This window comes from Lissotriton vulgaris, chromosome 2_1, assembly GCF_964263255.1.
Source record: "Lissotriton vulgaris chromosome 2_1, aLisVul1.2, whole genome shotgun sequence".
Classification (NCBI taxonomy): Eukaryota; Metazoa; Chordata; class Amphibia; order Caudata; family Salamandridae; genus Lissotriton; species Lissotriton vulgaris.
In genome coordinates this window covers 523,409,848-523,427,869 of record NC_141687.1, presented here as the reverse complement: position 1 = coordinate 523,427,869, position 18,022 = coordinate 523,409,848, and the positions used below count along the sequence as shown (strand labels likewise).

General features: G+C 48.3%; 1 protein-coding gene across 1 annotated transcript in view; it reads right to left on the bottom strand.

Annotated features, from left to right (window-relative positions):
* DNAJB11 (DnaJ heat shock protein family (Hsp40) member B11) overlaps positions 1 to 18,022 on the bottom strand; it is a 183,018-nt gene that overhangs the window by 113,279 nt on the left and 51,717 nt on the right. The gene's annotated exons all lie outside the window — the stretch shown is intronic.

Here is an 18,022-nt window from a genome sequence, read left to right as displayed (position 1 = left end):
CGAATCTGGTCCTGCATTAGAAACACCGGAAGAAGATGTTCGGCCCGCCGCCTGGTTGTGGTCGGGGCCGGGAGGACGTGGTTTCGCTTCCCCCTTCCTTGGGGAAGCCATTTCCTGCCTTGCCGGTCTCCCGTGTTGTGAGGGAGACCGGAGATGCTGCCCGCAGCAAGATCCGTCCCGAAGGAAGCAGCCGTGTGCCTCCAGCCAGGGCCGCGCTGGGATTGGCCCAGCCGGCCGAGCCTCCGCCACGTCATCCGGAGGAGGAGTGGAGAGCCTTGTACTTGCTTTCAGGAAACCGGTACCGAGGGAGGGGGGGGGGGGGTGCAATTGGGGTTGCGCCACCACCATATTTTTGGGCCTTTTTAGGTTTTGACTAGCCAATGCTTACGAAGTAAGCATTCGCTAGAAAAAACCTAATGAGAATAGTATATGGGGCTTGGAATCCGCCCCGTCTTCTATTGGCTAGCTCCATAAATGGAGGCTAGCCATTGGAAGACGGGCCTGTCCGTCAATGCCGGACCAGATTCGGGGGCGTTCCCGAGAATTTTTGGCTTTTGGCGACGTCAGCCGAAAGCCTGTCCTCGGGAACGCCCCCGAATCTGGTCCTGCATTAGAAACACCGGAAGAAGATGTCCGGCCCGCTGCCTGGTTGTGGGCGGGGCCGGGAGGACGTGGTTTCGCTTCCCCCTTCCTTGGGGTAACCATTTCCTGCCTTGCCGGTCTCCCGTGTTGTGAGGGAGACCGGAGATGCTGCCCGCAGCGAGATCCGTCCCGAAGGAAGCAGCCGTGTGCCTCCAGCCAGGGCCGCGCTGGGATTGGGCCAGTCGGCCGAGCCTCCGCCACGTCATCCAGAGGAGGAGTGGAGAGCCTTGTACTTGCTTTCAGGAAACCGGTACCGAGGGAGGGGGGGGGGGTGCAATTGGGGTTGCGCCACCACCAGCTCTAAAGCCGACAACGGTTGCGAGATCTAAAGCGCTAAGTGTCCCGATTGCATTCATCGCACAATTTGTCTTCCCCTGCTGAGAAAGGGAAGCGCTCCGATCTGTGTCTTGCGCCTGGACACCTCCGGAGTGCGTGATGCATTAAATGAAGATGCCTGCAGCACGTGGAATACCCGAGTGTGCACAAAACAAATGCGCCCCGGGCTTGTGCACTTCATTGGATGTGAGGCGGTGCTGTCTGTACCAGTCGCCTCGCTCCTACGCAGTATGGTTTGGCAGGACTACATGCAAGCCTTTCCCGAGCATCGCCCCTCGGCCGGGCAGCTGCGGGCGCGCCGTGTAATTGAGCCTGTGTTGTTGGACTTCAGAAACGGTCCGCGTGTGTACGTCTAACGCACCTGACTCGGTTCTGCAGTGAACTGTTTCATCCAAATGATTTTGTGGGCAGTTCCTGAGTCAGGCGCAGCGCGGCGGATCAGCTCACGTGCTGAGAGACGGGGAAGCCCTTGCTTGACTCGGCGTGCCTTTTCAAGCAGCAGGCTGTGAAACCCCAGAGCTTTAGCGTGTTAAGGTCGCGGGTGATAGAAAAAAAACTGTCTACGCTTCTCACGGAGGTTAAAGTTGCATATTCTTGTGAACAGAAACGCTCCGGAATTCGAAAGGCCTTGACAGCATATGATGTATTTGGCGACTTGGAAAAAATCCCGGTTTGCTAGATGACAGTGCCAGGGTTAATTTTCGGCACATCATACCAAGGACATGCAGTGTGCAGGTATGTGCTTTGTATATGCACTATTTACGCGTGTGCAGAGTCCAGTTTGCAATTTAAAGAAAACGGTATAAATAAACAGTTCCGGTATACAATTGTATCCCCTTTTGTACTGTAGCTGGTTACGGAAGGTATTAGACACTGAAACAACATTTCTAACATGTTTATTGTCCACGAATCCACCTCGGCGTGCTCTTGTTACTGTGTCACTTACTCAAGGGCGCATTTTATGGGGTGCGTGATAGGGATGCAGGGAAGCAAGCAAGACCAGAAAAAGACTCTTCATTTAGCAATGTGACCCACATCCAACGTCTCCCCCCCCCCATACAGATTTGTTGAAATGAAAGATGGCTATAACTGGGAGGTGGGCACTGCTGTGTTGCCATTCTGCTTTGTGGCTGCGCGAGGCCCCTTCCCACGCGTGTGTGTGTTTCCCGTGCCGTAAGTAATGCTCGTTTCTCAGACTGCTGAAGTAGGCGTGGGCTGCACAAGGTGGAGGGTTTCCTACCCCTGCTGCTGTTCTTAGAACTGGTCCCGCAGCATCCGCCCCCCTCGTCGGAACGGCTGTCCTCGCTGCACGCGCAGAGTTCAGTTTGTGAATTGCTGACTCGTTTCCATGGGCACGTGACTGCCACGCTGGGTTGGGCGCTCCGCATTAAAGAATTTGGGTGTTCTACTGGTTTAGGGACATAATTTAACCTTGCCTGGTCACATTCCTTCTTAGTAACAAAACAAATGTATTTTGAATAACACCTTCTGTGATGGAGAACCTTCCACATATTCATCATGTAAACTAAAGCTGACCTCTCCCGTGCACCAGCCTGTGCAAATCTCTTGTTCAGTTTGAAAGGCCGGCCACTTTAGGATGTCAAGCATCCTTATAACAAATATGGCACCCTCAGCAAGTTGTGTGATTTTTCTTTTCTTTAATTTTTTTTTATTCTACCAGTTACACTGGATGCTGTGGTTTGTGGGCTCATACTCTAAACGAGAAACTCCATGTCCCAAAATGCATTGTTCTACCAGCTAAAGGACCTGAACTGGTTGAAGGTCTCATGATATGGGGACACTAGGGCAGGGAGGCTTGCACACGTCTAGAATGTCCGTGCCCCTGTTGCCTGCTTGTGCCTGCTTGTGCCTCAGTTTTCGTGCCCCTGTTGCCTGCTTGTGCCTCAGTTTTCGTGCCCCTGTCGCCTGCTTGTGCCTCCGTGTGCCCCTGTCGCCTGCTTGTGCCTCCGTGTGCCCCTGTCGCCTGCTTGTGCCTCCGTGTGCCCCTGTCGCCTGCTTGTGCCTCCGTGTGCCCCTGTCGCCTGCTTGTGCCTCTGTGTGCCCCTGTCGCCTGCTTGTGCCTCCGTGTGCCCCTGTCGCCTGCTTGTGCCTCCGTTTTCGTGCCCCTGTTGCCTGCTTGTGCCTCCGTGTGCCCCTGTTGCCTGCTTGTGCCTCCGTGTGCCCCTGTTGCCTGCTTGTGCCTCCGTGTGCCCCTGTTGCCTGCTTGTGCCTCCGTGTGCCCTTGTTGCCTGCTTGTGCCTCCGTGTGCTCCTGTTGCCTGCTTGTGCTGTGTGGGTGTGTGTGAAGGGCTCTGTGTGGCTGTGTGTGTGGGAAGCTTTGTGTGGCTGTGTGTGTAGGAAGCCTTGTGTGGCTGTGTGTGTGGGGGGCTCTGTGTGGCTGTGTGTGTGGGGGGCTCTGTGTGGCTGTGTGTGTGGGGGGCTCTGTGTGGCTGTGTGTGTGGGGGGCTCTGTGTGGCTGTGTGTGTGGGGGGCTCTGTGTGGCTGTGTGTGTGGGGGGGCTCTGTGTGTGTTTGTGTGTGTCATTTGCGAGAGATAAAGCTAGTGGCATTGTAAATGACAATGCCATTTATTTATGTTAAAAAAAAACATAAATAAAAATAATGTCAAGAGCAATGCCAATAGCTCTAACTTTAACAAAGGCAAAACCATTGCATTGTAAATGCTTGTTCATAGTAGTCCCTAGCACTAAGAGGACTACTTTGTGTGCAGATGCCCTTTGTGAAAGAGCAGAATGACCTTACTTACAGTGAAGTTAGCCAATGGTTGAAGTGGGAAGCCCCACTGCCCCATGGTGTATGGTCTAATTGGCAAAAAAAGTGTGAATGACACAACAAGCCAATGGATGAAAGTGCTGGGTAAAAATGCATTATATTATACTATATTACCGATATAGCTTTAGTAAAATTAAAAGTTGATGGCTAATGCCAGACCTAAAAATGGGAGAATCAAAACACAACACTTATGAATTGCTTTAATAATAGCTCATCTCTTAACGATATACAGATGAAGAGTAATCCCAAATAATAACTCATTTCTATTGGTATTTTGTTTCATGCATTTCGAGAATACGCTGCGAACTGATAAGATCAGCGTAACGGGGGGAGGTGGAGGGTGAGAAGCAACTCAAGAGGCGTAATCAACGCTGCTGTATGCATTAACTACAATAGAAATGCCAAGCACAAGTACCAAGACAAATTTGAGGCTCTTTATATGTAATTACATTAGGAAGACTCACAGTACAAAATTAGCAGAGACTTTCAGACTAAAAAAATACCTGAAGGTATACTCAGACATTTTTCAGGGCTCCTGTTTCCAGCAGTTCAAACACAATGTGTTTTTTTTATATAGGTTTCAAGGAAAGTGCTCCTTTTAGGTCTTGCCTGTTGTTGGAGCACACATGTGCTCCTTGCCTGCGAGAGCTATAGTCAATAAGTCAGTTTCAAGAAGGGGACTCAAGCCACGCCCCTCATTTTCATTGGGTATTGTCACTGGCTTCCCATTGAAAAGGAGGGTTTTTGGTTGCCGCCACTTGGCTTTTTGGACGGCCCCCAAGGACTTGGTCGCCTGCATTACGGCTGTTGTGACGAAGTTTCTTATCAGAAGCTTCCTCACGCTGCCTTGCACGCGCCAGTCGGCTCTCTTATTGGTTGACAACTAGCAAATAAGCACTGTGATTGGTGGACCTTGTCAACCAATCAGAGAGCCTACTGGTGCATGCTGCAGGAGCGCATGGCAGCGTTGTTCAGCCTTCGGGTCTTAGTGCGGCTCCCGCACCTTCCCAAGCTCTCTTCGCTTGTTATTTGATGTAGGCTTCCTTACAGGACAATGTGCGTAGCCCGGACAGGCGCTTTCGCAATGGCAGCGCGTGTTTACTTTTTGCAACGCGTAAAAGCGCGATGCAAAAAATAAACAGGTGTCGACATTCCGCTAAACAAATCTAAAGAACTGCGTGTCTGCGCTTTCACAACGCTGGGTCAAGCTGCCAGCCAAAGCGCCTGCACATTGTGAACAGAGGAGCTTTGGCTGGCTGCACTTTGCTTGCCTTCACCGCCGCTGTGAGTGTTGCACTGTCTCTGCGTGGTGTTTGTGACTCGTGTGGGTTTGTAAGTGCTGTTAAGTGCGTGTTGTGTATGCCTTTGTCCTGTTTGTGCTGTGCGTGTGTTGTCTGAGGAACTCGTCTGTTCATGTGAGTTGTGTATGTTTTAAGATTTTTGGGGAGGATGTTTTTCAGAACACATCCTGTCTGTACCATCTCCCTCCCTCTCCTGAGTCATTACCCTCTCCTCCCCACCTCGGCATCGTCTCTCTACCTCTTTTATACAAGTTCTCTCATCATTTTTTCCTTTTCCCCAACTCTGCTATTTTCGCTCGCTCCAATTTTTTAATCGCTCCATTTCTGTCTATCTGTCCCTTCTCAACCCATCTGTCCCTTCTCTATTCCTACTCTAACCCCACTACTCTTCCTCCGCCCCCTCTGCTCCTCCCCCCTCCCCTCCAGTATTGCAGCATAGACAGCTTCAGGTGTGTGGTATGTTATTGTTTGAAATGACGCGCGTGACTGCATGCGCGTCATCCACAAACAATACGCATGTTTTGTTGTGATTTGAATTTGTGAGTGTCGCGTGTCGTGGTTTGCGTGCTGGGTCTCTGAAGCCTTTATCGGTGTCGGCGCTGGGGGTGGGTAAGGGAAGCCTCCCCGCCCCCCCACCCCTCCCCAAGTGGATCACATCATCAGCAGAGAATGAACCTCTCTTTACCAACAAGCACGAGCGGTCTCGGGTGACGGCTGATGCCTGTAGGGATCTGTGGAGAGGGGGTGTTACCTTACACTAGGAGAGGAGTGAAAGTAATACCACCCGCCCCCCTCCCTCCTGACTCCCCCACCTCTGTTTCTCCTCACCTCTGTCTCTCCTTACCTCCACTTCTGACTCCCTTCCACCTCTGTCTCTCTTCACCCTCCACCTTGGTCTCTCCTCACCTCCATTTCTGTCTCTTCTCACCCTCCACCACTGTCTCTCCTCACCTCCACCTCTGTCTGCCCCCCTCCTCCACTGTCTCTCCCCATCCTCCACCTGTCTCTCCCCCCTCCACCAGTTTGTCTCCCCATCAACTACCTCTGTCTCCCCATCCTCTACCTCTGACTCCCCCATCCTCTACCACTGACTCCCCCATCCTCTACCACTGACTCCCCCATCCTCTACCACTGACTCCCCCATCCTCTACCACTGACTCCCCCATCCTCTACCACTGACTCCCCCATACTCTACCACTGACTCCCCCATACTCTACCACTGACTCCCCCATACTCTACCAATGACTCCCCCATACTCTACCACTGACTCCCCCATACTCCACCTCGGTCTACCCCTACCCTCCACCACTGTCTCTCCCCATCCTCCATCTCAGTCTCTCCTCACCTCCACGTCTGTCTGGCCTCACCTCCACCTTGATCTCTCCTCACCCTCCACCTCTGTCGCTCCACATCCTCCACCTCTGTCCATACTCACCATCCACAACGGTCTCTCCCCATGCTCCACATCTGTCTGTCCTCACTTCCACCTTGATCTCTCCTCACCCTCCACCGCTGTCTCTCCCCATCCTCCACCTGTCTCTCCTCCTTCCACCAGTGTCTCCCCATCCTCTAATTGACTCCCCCTCCACCATCTATCCCCATCCTCCACCTTTGTCTACCCTCACCATCCACCACTGTCTCTGCCCATCCTCCAACTCTGTCTACCCTCAACATCCACCTCTGTCTACCCTCAACATCCACCACTGTCTCTCCCCATCCTCCATCACTCCTCACCTCCACATCTGTCTGGCCTCACCTCCACCTTGATCTCTCCTCACCCTCCGCCTCTGTCTCTCCACATCCTCCACCTCTGTCCATACTCACCATCCACAACTGTCTCTCCCCATGCTCCACATCTGTCTGTCCTCACCTCCATCTCTCCTCACCCTCCACCGCTGTCTCTCCCCATCCTCCACCTGTCTCTCCTCCTTCCACCAGTGTGTCTCCCCATCCTCAAACTGACTCCCTCTCCACCATCTATCCCCATCCTCCACCTGTCTACCCTCACCATCCACCACTGTCTCCCCTCAACATCCACCTCTGTCTACCCTCAAGATCCACCACTGTCTCTCCCCATCCTCCACCTCTGTCCCTCCCCCATCTCTCCCCATCCTCCACCTCTGTCTACCCTCACCTCCACATCTGTCTGTCCTCACCTCTACCTTGATCTCTCCTCACCCGCCACCTTGCCTCACCTCCATCTTGCCTCACCTCTACCTCTCACCTCCACCTTTGTTTCTCCTCACCCTCTAACTCTGTCTCTCCCCACCCTCTAACTCTGTCTCTCCTCACCCACCACCTGTCTCTCCCCCCTCCACCAGTTTGTCTCCCCATCCTCTACCTCTGTCTCCCCCATCCTCTACCTCTGTCTCCCCCATCCTCTACCACTGACTCCCCCATCCTCTACCACTGACTCCCCCATCCTCTACCACTGACTCCCCCATCCTCTACCACTGACTCCCCCATCCTCTACCACTGACTCCCCCATCCTCTACCACTGACTCCCCCATCCTCTACCACTGACTCCCCCATACTCCACCTCGGTCTACCCTTACCCTCCACCACTGTCTCTCCCCATCCTCCATCTCAGTCTCTCCTCACCTCCACGTCTGTCTGGCCTCACCTTGAGGTTCCGTGACGATTTGAACCCGTGTTTTCAATATTGTCGGAAATACATAATATTGGTATCAGCGAACCGCAAATGATCCATTTAGCATATCCTGGTGTTTTCGCTACGCTACGAGCAAGAGCACTCCTTTTATAAACACATTTCTGATCTACCCACGGCATCCATCTTAGATCATGGCCGCCATTTTGTGTTTCTTGCCCTCACATACGCAATAACCTCTGATCACTTCATTTCGATTAAGGACACGCAGCCTTAGCCGGAGATTCACCTCTTTCATGACACGTGCACCTTAAACCAGATCACGCTGTAGCTGCATGACTCGACAAAGGCTGCCTCCTCTGCCCGAGGCCAGTCCTACTAAACTGGTCTTCGTGTCCATTGTCCTGATCACGATTAGGCGGCCGAAGCCGGTAGCCTTGCCCATTTACAACCCACAAACATCCCTTATCCCGCTTTTCTATCTTCTGCACCTGGCTCTGCTCCTTTCCTTCTGGGCCTTTATTAGGGGGAGGTAACGAAATTTACGATGAGGCGGTCCGGGTCTTGAATGAAAAGTTGACATGAGATTATGATGGAAAAGTGGGAACCCCTCGTTCGTAATGTTTTGACATCAGATATTGTCGACGATTCTTGTGCAACGCCAAATATTTATTGTTTAGAACACAAAGGTTTGGGAATGTACTAACATGTGAAGAATTCGCCTGAAGGCCAAAATTTAGTATATAAGGAGCAACCCTCTTTGTACAATTTGAACAGGCTCCTAGTTACTGCCCATGCGTAGTTTCTGTGACTTCTGTGTCCCTGCAGTAATAAACCTTTGGTCTTTGACGCCACCATCGAGAAGCCCGTGTTTCTGTTCATTTGTGCACCAAGGCAGGTGGAACTCCGGGGTCTTTGGGTGTTGTTCCCTGACACCTCTGGACGGAACCAAAAAGTCCAGAACTCCAATTGGCGCCCAATGTGGGGCGACGTCATTCGGTACCGGTCCAAAAGCCTGAAGAGTTCGAGAAGCTTCGTGTGAAGATTCCTGAGGGAGGCGCCCCACTTCATCGATCCCGGCATATCGCAAAAGTGGCCCGAAGTTCTCTTCCACGAGGGTTCCCGTTCAGGACGGCTGCAGTGGGCCGTTGCCTTGACCGTCGCCCTGTCTTGGACCCGAGGTGCAGTCCTTAGTACAGCGAAACGTGACGGGTTTCTCCTTGGTGACGTCTTCAGTGCCTCAGTTAAGTATTTAGTGGTTGCTAGCTGGTTACTTCGTGAGGGTTGTTAAAATCCTTTTTGGTTCTTGGTTTGGTTTGGTTTCGTAAGATTATCACTGGTTGTTCTGGTTACGATAATCTATTTGGTTTAGTTTGGGTATCGATACATCAGTTCGTTTTGGTAGGCCTAAGTTCTTGGTTCAAGTGCACATATCTGTTTCGTGTTTTGTTTGTTTTGTGTTCCGAACTGAAAAATGGTAAGTCGGAGAAACTGTATGTTGTCGTGTTTTAGTTGCAACAGTGACTCACGATTGGAGGACTCATGTCTGGTTCCTCCGATTGGGACTCCCCTATATGACTTGTATTGTAAACATGGTGTGGGTCCTATATCTTATAATGAGGTATGGGTCCGATACACTGAGAAAGATGGTGTCCTTAGTTGGCCACTGCATGGTAGTTTTGAACCCGAAATTCTCGACAATTTAGAAGCGAAATTGTTTAGGAAGAAAGCCCGGCCGGCAATGTTTGATTCTTTCCGTTACTGGCGAAAAGAATCCAAACAGAGAGAAATGAAAAGGTTAAAGAAAGAACAGAAAGAGAAAGAAGAGTTGACTCTAGAACAAGCAACTAAGCAGTTGCAGGATAACGAGTGTGAGAAAGCCATAGAGGTGGCCATTAGAGAGCACAATTTAGCGATTGACAAGTGCTATCCTGCCTTGCCATCTAAAGCAGCTAAGATACTGGAGGATTCTGAAAACGATCCTCTGCTGTCTTATTTGTTACGGTCACCTCCACTGTATGCACAAGGTGCTACGGCCCAATTTGTGCCAAATGTTCAATTGCCGGTTGCTGGACAACCTGGTGTTCCTGCTCCTGTCCCTCAGAATCAGGTTCCCGTACCTCCTGTGGTCAATGTAAATGTTCCTACGGCTCCTCCTCTTCCTGGGTTGCCGACTTCTATACCTGTATCTGTCTCGCTTACACCTACTGTTCCACAAACTATTTTTCTCGATACTCCTACTGTTCCGTTATCTGTTCCTACCTCTACTATGTTTTCTACATCTGCGAGTGTGTTGACTCCACTTTCTGTTCGTCGGAGAATCACTGATTCTGTGTCTAGTATGCTGTCCCCTTTCTATAAAACCTTAATCAAGACTCCTACTTCCGACTCTGTTCAGAGACGTAGTCAGCTTCCAAGTACTGAGGAACGGGGAATTTTAGATTCCACGGCTCTCAGATGGATTTCGAAGAGTAGGAGATATAGCACGAGAGATGTGCTAGAAACATTTATGCAGTGGAAAGAACCAACGCAACGGTATGTCTTTGATGAGATGTGCTCGTTGTTACGTGAGGAGATAGAAGAAGACGATGTTGAATCAAATTTAGAAGACTTAATTAAGGTTCAGAAAGAGTTTGCTGCAGGAATGATAGTGGGTGATAATATAGAAGAAGCGATGGAATTGATTTTAAGTTATCGGAATGACCCATCACTTCGTTCACCGAGAAATCTAGAGAAAGGCAAAATGAAATTAAGTCGCCAATATCCAATGAGGGAGGTTCCTCCAATTTGGCGCGAAGCTGTGCAAGCTGATCATAATAATGGTATTGTAGCTGCTCCAGCACAATTCCAAAGGGTGTGGATACATATTCCGTGGAAACGAGCTGAAGTGCTAGCAGTGAAGCAGGCCTTGCCAGATCCGCGTAAGAATCCTGCTGGATATTATAAGGAATTAACACAGACAGTTGAGGCTTGTATAATGAACTTAGCAGACATCGATATGTTATTTGGCAATGTAGTTCCGCAACCAGTATGGGCTAAAATTCGTAGAGAGGATCATCAAGTTGCCTTAGGTGGTGATTGGGCAGCTATCACTGCAGCGGATGGTCAGCAAACAGGTGGTGCAAAACCTGAACCCTTAATTGCTAATCTTCCAGGTAGGATAATTGATCTAATGAAGACTCTGATGCCCGCATTGCGTGTTAATTGGGACAAGTTATCCGCATGCAGGCAGAAGAAAGACGAAAGTGTCTCCGACTTTTTCACGAGGTTCGAAGAGACTTTTGTAGATCATAGTGGTCAGGACATGAGCACAGAAGGAGGACAAAGACTGTTTGTCGATAAATTTGTGCATAATTTGTTACCTGAATTATGCAATAAATTAAAGGATTCAGAGAGTGCGTGGGCTGTTTCCACAACTGCGCAAATACTTGCAACTGCACAGTATTACGAAAATAGGGATAAAGAGGAAAAGGAGAAATCAGACAAGAAAACGAAAGACTTAAAGACTAAAGTTCTTTTGCAACAGGCGTATCCGCCTCGCATGAATCAGACTAATACGCAACAGGGTTCGTATCAAAGGACAGATTACAGTACATCGAGACCTCAATATCAGTGGAACCAATGTGCGTACTGTAAGAAAGAGGGTCACTATAAAAATGAATGTCCGATCTTAGCGCAAAATAATGCAGCAGCAGCTCAGAGAGGTCGTAGTGGTTTTGTGCAGAATTCTAGAGGTCGAGGGCGAGGTACTATGCCTCCACAAACGAATGATCGTCCTTCCAATCACTTTGATCAACGAAATGGACAGTCTACTCAGCAAAATAGATCTCAACAATATCTTGTTGAAGATTATTGTGAAGTAGATGAGGGATTTCAGCAAATTGGGTACTAGGACAGCCATGGACAGAGAGAGGGAGTAGTATCAGTTCCAGTGGATCAGAGTGGGCCTTATGTCGCAGTAGCAACATCAGGTGTAGTCGAACCGTTTCTGTTGGATACTGGTGCCGCAAAAAGTTCTATCATTCATGCGAAACTCCCTGGCGCACCTTTGTCCGGCTCAACAAATGTTTCTGTAGGTTTTTCAGGCGCCCCTGTTTACAACCCGATATCTGGTCCTTTGTCTATTTCTGTTGGACCGTATCACTTGAAAGCACCTCTGATTTTGACGACTGGTTGTAATGAAAATCTGCTTGGTTTAGATTTGTTAAAACGACTATATGCGACATTGTACTGTTCTCCGGAAGGAGTACAGCTTACATTGGGTAAAAATATCACTTCTCCGATGTACTTGTCAATGGATGCACTCCCGCCAGAGCTGCGTTCACTCCCTGATTCTCTTTGGGCGACTGGTCCTAATGATGTAGGCCTTTTAGAAATACCACCATATGTAGTAACTTTGAAAGCAAATGTAAAATTTCCAAGAATTCCGCAATACAAAATATCTAGTGAAGGTGAGCGTGCACTTTTATTGATTGTGCAAGATTTGATTAAGAAAGGTGTGGTTGAAGAAACTAGAGGAAATGTCTGTAACAGTCCTGTACTACCGATTCTGAAGCGAACTGATCCTACAAAGCCTCCAGTGTATAGGTTTGTTATCGACCTCAGAGAAGTTAATAAGATTGTAGTTCCGCAGTTTCCTGTGGTCCCAGACATTACTGCCTTGTTAACATTAATTCCTGCTACAGCCACTTGGTTCTCAGTCATCGACTTGAAGAATGCCTTTTTCAGCATTCCGATAGCCGAGGAAAGCAGAGATATTTTCGGCTTCTGTCTAGGAGGTCGAAGTTTCAGATTTAAACGCGCTCCACAAGGCTATTGTGAGAGCCCATCTATTTACAGTCAAGCACTAAAAAGCCAGTTAGACTCCTTTGTCCTTCCTCCAGGTTCTGCTCTAGTTCAATATGTAGACGATCTTCTAGTGGCTGCCGATGACAAGGAAACTTGCAAAGCAGCTACGATTTCGTTATTGCATCATTTGTCTAATTTGAATCATAAGGTGTCACCTTCGAAAATGCAATACTGCTGCCAAGAAGTGACCTACCTAGGTCATCTCTTGTCAAAGGAGGGAAGGAAGTTGACCCCAGAGAGAATAAAAGCAATTACGCAGATGAGTGTTCCACGCACACAGAGAGAAGTACGTGCCTTCCTAGGTATTACCTCTTACTGTAGGCAGTGGATCCCAAATTTTTCTCTTTTAGCAAAACCGTTGGTAGCTTTGACTGGGAAAAATGTTCCGAGTCCGGTGCCATGGTCTGATGAATGTCAAGAAAGTTTTATTGAATTACGAAAAGCATTGTGTTCAGCTCCTGTATTGGGTACACCTGATTACAGTAAGCCATTCACGCTCTATGTTCATGAGAGAGAAGGTTGCGCGTTGAGTGTTCTGACACAGAAGTTTGGTGATAAAAAACGCCCTTGTGCGTATCTTTCATCAACATTAGATCCGGTAGCTAGAGCGTTGCCTAGTTGTTTGAGAGCTACAGCGGCAGCTGCGGCTTCCATTCGACAATCTGCTGGTTTGGTGATGAACAACATGCTAGTGGTCATGGTTCCTCATGCGGTGGATATACTCATGAATCGAACGAAGACACAACACCTTACCAGTGCGAGACTATCTGGTTATGAGCTAACATTACTAGCGAGTCATATTCAGATCAAAAGATGTAATGTATTGAATCCAGCAACGCTGTTGCCGACTGATCAAGAGTCGAGTGATTCCGAACCACATGATTGTTGTTTTAAAACGGAGGAAGAGACAAAAGGACGCATTGACTTAAAGGATACTCCGTTATCCGATCCAGATGGCACGCTGTATGTGGACGGGTCATGTTTTAAATTGGAGAATGGTGATGTGACTGCTGCTTACGCAGTAACGACTTTGAGGACGATTGTGGAGACTGCAAGAGTGAGTCAGAATTCTGCCCAAGCTGCAGAATTAATAGCTCTAACAAGAGCGTGTGTTTTAGCTAAGGGAAAGAGAGTGAATGTCTTTACAGATAGTCTACGCATTTGGCGTGGCCCATAGTTTTGGCCGTTTGTGGAGAGAAAGAGGTTTCATTACGTCCCATGGGACTAAGATTCAACATGGTCAGTTAGTTAACGACTTGTTGGAATCTCTAACCTTGCCGACTGAAGTTGCGATTGTAAAGTGCAGTGCTCATAAAGCAATCACGGATGATGTTGGTCGCGGGAATGCTTTTGCTGATGAAACTGCTAAACAGACAGCTAGGGACACGATGAGCAGAATGTATGTTGCTACGTCTGCAAGATGGATTGCTGAGTCTGGAATGTGTGAGGATACCATGGAAAGTGTGAAAGAGATTCAGAAAGAAGCAACTGAGGAGGAAAAACGTGTATGGAAAGAAAGTACGGGCAAGTTGGATTCGAATGGGTGTTGGATTGATTTGACAGAACAGCAGCGTTGGATGTTGCCTGATGCGTATGTGCTTGCAGTGGTGACGATGGCACATGGAGTAGCACATATAAGTTCTAAAGGAATCTGTAAGATGTTGGCTCCGGTCTGGAAGAATAATGGGATCAGTAAGTGTGCAGAGAGAGTGGTGAAAAATTGTATGGTATGCCTGATGCATAATCCTGGTAAGGGAACTCCAACTCCTGCTGGTCACTTCGCTCCTCCTTCCTGCCCCTTTGAAGTGATTCAGTTAGATTTCATTCACATGGATCGCTGTAATAATTTGAAATATGTCCTGGTGGTAGTCTGTGCTTTTTCCAGGTGGATCGAAGCATACCCACTAAAGGACAACACTGCCCTATCAACTGCCAAGATTCTTCTCAAAGAATATTTCCCTAGATTCGGTATGCCACGGATTGTATGGTCAGATAACGGAAGTGAGTTTATAGGGAAAGTTATGCAGAGTGTGTGTGCCGGCCTAGGTCTGAAACAAAAGTTCCACAGTGCGAACCATCCCCAGTCTGCTGGTTTAGTGGAGGGTTACAATGGCACCCTCAAGCTGAAACTAGCTAAAATACAAGCATCCACAGGTTTAGCCTGGCCAGACGCACTTCCTTTGGCTTTGTTATCAACGAGAGCAACTGTACATTCTAGAGTGGGGCTTAGCCCTTATGAGATAGTGTTTGGCCGTCCGGCAAATATTTGGGGTGTGCCGAGGCCTAAGGAGTTTTGTTCTCTAGAATATCCTATGTTGATAGACTACCTTTACGACTTGACTGCTAAATTGAGTCTTATTCACCAACAGGTTTTCGATGCTTTACCAAAGCCTCCGGAGAGTCCAGGGCATCAGCTGAAACCAGGAGATCTTGTGGTTATCAGGAATTTCGCGAGGACGAAGAACCTTCAGCCGAGATTCGTCGGCCCCTTCCAGGTCCTACTTGTAACAAGAACAGCAGTTCGTGTGGCTGGTCGCAAGCATTGGGTGCACGCATCCCACGTAAAGCGTGTACCTTTGCCACTTCCTTACGACGACTGGGTGAAGAAGGGAATTGGTTCCTCCGAATTTGAAAGCACGCCAAAGTTCATCCCTTTCAGCGATGCCGAATTGATCACGGACACTCCAAGCTCTGACTCTCCTTCAGAAAAGACTCCTTTGAACTCTGAACATTTGTCCCCTGCATCAGAAAAAACTCTGTCATCTGCGAACTTGAACACTGCAACAGCTACCAGTGAAACGCTATTTGCCGATCAGACAGTACCTGCGAAGCAAAGATATAATTTACGAAACCGTAAAATGGACAAATAAAGCAGGCAACTGCCCATTGTGATATTTTGAAATTTTGAACTTTTGCCTTCAGCCAGGAAGTTTGCTATTATTTTGTTGTTTTAAAATTGCCTTGCCGTCTGGGTAGCCGTAGGGTCGTGGCTGTGTGCCTAGTTGAATCTGCAGGGGTCTGACACAAGGTCGATCTTTCTGTTGGTTCTGGGAACTCCCAGGGCTGATAGAGGCATTTTCATCTACGTACACATCATCAGTGGTCGCGAGCGGATTGTAGAAGATGGAGCTTCCTGCGCTGCAACGAGAAAATGTGATTTATGTTCGCAGAAACAGACTTTACAGAATCCTTCACAGCAAATGTTTTTTGATACAATGTGCCATTACATTCTTGATTGTTTTGATAACGTTGGTGGGTGGAATCGTTTTCAGTATAAATTTGATTTTTGTGCCAGTTACTACAGTACCTCCCCTTGATCCTGCTACTTCTACTGTTTCTTCTATACACTCTTTTCATTTGTTTCCCGAACATGAGCAAGCCCGACGCTCAGAGTTCATTAACAACACTTTTGTACAGCTCTTGCACCAACACCAACTGGTAGTTAACACTACAGACTGCTGGGTGTGTGGCTTGATACCCCACACTATGGATAAAGGTATTCCCTATCTGGTTTTGCCTTTCAGCTACAATGGATCATTTCAGGCCCTTCAAACCATCTTTGCTTATGCCCTTGAAACTTATCCTCCACGTCCACCACGTTCCACTAAATATAACTCTGCCAACAAAGCTTTAGTCCAGGGAATTATTGACATGATCAAGGACGTCAATAATACTCCATCATACCCTAGAGACGAACTGCGAGTATATTTAAGTTGGAATACTTCAGAGTATCGCCTTAGTTTAGGAGAAAGCAAGCGCAAAAGCTCAACTCCAATCTGGGTCGTACCTCACCGAGGTCAGGTCTGTTTGCAAGGTAATGGGAGGAATCCGAGAGCTCAGCTAGGGAGGAGTGAGTGCGTAGAGACTTACGTGTTTCCGGCTAACTCTTCCCCTGCCTTTCTTACTGCTAGGGGTACCTACTTCATCTGTCGAGATAGAGCTTATACATGGTTGCCTGCCGACTTTTCAGGATCATGCTATATTGCTCGATTGTTGCCCCCGACATACACTGCTTCATCTGATTACCACAGAACCAGAGTAGCGAGAGGTGTCTTCAGCAAGGAAGATACTGCTGGTCAGGAAGCGGGAGACTTCTTCAAAGGCTTCCTTCCGTTCTGGGGGCCTATGGCCAATAGTAGAAACATACGTCAGCTAACACGGGTAGTTGAATCTACTATTACCGAAACTGCTGGTGCCCTTAGCAATTTGACAGCTGAGCTTCAGGCGGATAGACTCATGACGTTGCAGAACCGTATGGTTCTAGACGTTATCCTTGCAGATCGAGGTGGGGTATGCAGAATGATCCAATCGAGCTGCTGTGTCTTTATTCCTAATAATGCTCCAACAGTCTATGAGGCGATCTCTAAGCTACACAAGATTTCCGACTCTATTCACGTAGACAAGGGAAACTGGTCCTTCATGGAGTGGTTTTGGACTCTGATCTCAGCGTGGGGATGGAAGGTTCTAATGGTCATTGGTGTTATCTTAGTATTCCTGTTCTCATGCTGCCTGATTATCCAGTGTGGTCCTGCTCTGTGTAGTCTTTGCACTGCAACTTGTCTTAGAAAACCACCTGCGTTTGGAGAAAAGGCACGAGAAAGGATGATGATACAACAGCATGTCACTGACCTGATGAGCATAGAATTAGATTCTGACATAGATTAATTAATTGCCTATGTAAGGGCAAAAGGAGGGTCTGAGGTTCCGTGACGATTTGAACCTGTGTTTTCAATATTGTTGGAAATACATAATATTGGTATCAGCGAACCGCAAATTATCCATTTAGCATATCCTGGTGTTTTCGCTACGCTACGAGCAAGAGCACTCCTTTTATAAACACATTTCTGATCTACCCACGGCATCCATCTTAGATCATGGCCGCCATTTTGTGTTTCTTGCCCTCACATACGCAATAACCTCTGATCACTTCATTTCGATTAAGGACACGCAGCCTTAGCCGGAGATTCACCTCTTTCATGACACGTGCACCTTAAACCAGATCACGCTGTAGCTGCATGACTCGACAAAGGCTGCCTCCTCTGCCCGAGGCCAGTCCTACTAAACTGGTCTTCGTGTCCATTGTCCTGATCACGATTAGGCGGCCGAAGCCGTTAGCCTTGCCCATTTACAACCCACAAACATCCCTTATCCCGCTTTTCTATCTTCTGCACCTGGCTCTGCTCCTTTCCTTCTGGGCCTTTATTAGGGGGAGGTAACGAAATTTACGATGAGGCGGTCCGGGTCTTGAATGAAAAGTTGACATGAGATTATGATGGAAAAGTGGGAACCCCTCGTTCGTAATGTTTTGACATCAGATATTGTCGACGATTCCTGTGCAACGCCAAATATTTATTGTTTAGAACACAAAGGTTTGGGAATGTACTAACATGTGAAGAATTCGCCTGAAGGCCAAAATTTAGTATATAAGGAGCAACCCTCTTTGTACAATTTGAACAGGCTCCTAGTTACTGCCCATGCGTAGTTTCTGTGACTTCT